Below are 1,922 nucleotides of genomic sequence, written 5' to 3' on the forward strand. Positions count from 1 at the left end.
TCTGCTACATTTCTCAGGGTGAGGAGCCTTTTGCTCCTTCCTCAGTCACGTGTCTGTCTCTCTTTACAGCTTGAAATAGAAAGAAAAGAGCAAGAGTGTTCTGAGGGAGGAGCTTTGAAAGCACACCCCAAGAACTGAAGATTGTTGGGTCCTTGTTTCTGCAGGTCTTGTCTCCAGCTGTTGCACAACCAGCAGGGTTGGTCAGCAGAAGGTGGTGCAGTGAGAATGAGCGGACTCACCCTGACTCATTAATCCATGGAGAAACCTTCCCTTCAGGTTGAACAAGGCCTTTCCCTCCTCCTACACCTCCGCTTCCTACTGATGGGAACCTCTTGTGGAGAAAACATTCCTCTTGACCACATTTGATGACTAATGTGACTATCCTGCTGTGGAGGGTGTTGAGGCTTTGCCCTCTTCCCGCCTACTTCCCTTTGATTTGGCTCTTGTCGAGTCCTGCTTGACACAGGCCCAGTTTGGCTTCCAGAAATGCCACAGGTGATCATAAGATCCAGAGATTCTACAGCTGGAGAAAGGCTGAGAGAGCTGGGGCTGTTCAGCCTGGGAAGGAGAAGGCTTCAGGGAGATCTCAGAGCCCCTTCCAGTGCCTAAAGGGGCTCCAAGAGAGCTGGAGAGGGACTTCAGATAAGACCATGTTGACAGAACAAGAGCAATGGTCTTAAATTGAAGGAAGCTGGGTTTAGATTGGATATTAGGAAAAAAATCTTTACTATGAGGGTAATGAGGCCCTGGCACAGGTTGCCCAGAGAAGCTGTGGCTGCCCCATCCCTGGAAGTGTCCAAGACCAGGCTGGATGGTGTTTTGAGCTGATTTCTGCTCTTGGCTGCTTAAGACATAAGAGAAGTGCAGAAGAGGTGGAACCTTCTTTCCTCAGTGAAAAGGTTGTGAGGAGTGTGGGTGATGAACTTTGTGACTTTGGAAAACCCCTCCTTTTGTTCCTCAGGATGGAGTCAGGCTCTAAGGCACTGTTGTTGGCAGCTCCCCATTCCTTCAGGGAAGTGAAGCTGAGCCCAGGGAGGTGAAAAGAGGAGAGCCCCAGGGTCAGCCAGAGGGCAAGAATGTGGCTCCAGGGGCTGGGGTGCCCAGTTTGCAGCCCCCCCTCACCACTCTCCGTGTTTCAGACTGGGTTGGTGTCTTCCCTGACACCCTCCAGGCAGGTTGTTTCTATTTTAGGTGACCATCAGCTGGCATTTGCCCTTCTCCTGGAGGCTCAGGCCAGACAAATGCTCTGCGGGCTATTTTTGGCTTCATACCATAATTGTATGTGATCCTAAATTCCCTGTGGATCTGAGTGCCTGAGGGGCTGTGCAGGGAGAGGAAGAGGCAGCTTCTGGAATAAACCCAGGGATTTAAGGATGACCGAGACTCCACAGAGCAGTAAGAGAGTTGGCACTCACAGCTGCAGGGACAGGATTAAAAAGACATTTATGCTTCAGCAGCACCATTATGGAACTTAAATCCAGAGTGAGAGTTGCTCAATCAGGGAAAAAAGTTGCTTCCTGCCCCGATTCTGCAGTTGGGATCAGTTTAGGATGTTTTCCTGCCCCTGATATTACAATTGGGAGCAGTTTAGGATGTTTTCCTTCAAGCTGGCAGTGGCTATCTGTGCAATTTTGAGGACTCAAGCCCACAGTTTGAGAAAACTGACTTCCAGTTTAGCACTGGAGTGGTTTCCCAGTACAACCACCACTCACCCTGACCCAGGGGTTGGTTGCTTCTATGCATCTGATACCTTCCAGTGGCTTTATTTTCTGTAATCCTTTGTGCAGCCTCCTGAAGTTGCTGAGAAGGTGCATTGCACAGGTTAGTGTTCAGTTTTGAGGGAATTTAAACCTTTGGACAAAAACTATAAAGAGCTGAGTGCCATCTGCACAGTCCTCTGCCTTTTCCCCCATCTCAGATGG

Source organism: Lepidothrix coronata, unplaced genomic scaffold, assembly GCF_001604755.1.
Source record: "Lepidothrix coronata isolate B3197 unplaced genomic scaffold, Lepidothrix_coronata-1.0 Scaffold179, whole genome shotgun sequence".
Taxonomy (NCBI): domain Eukaryota; kingdom Metazoa; phylum Chordata; class Aves; order Passeriformes; family Pipridae; genus Lepidothrix; species Lepidothrix coronata.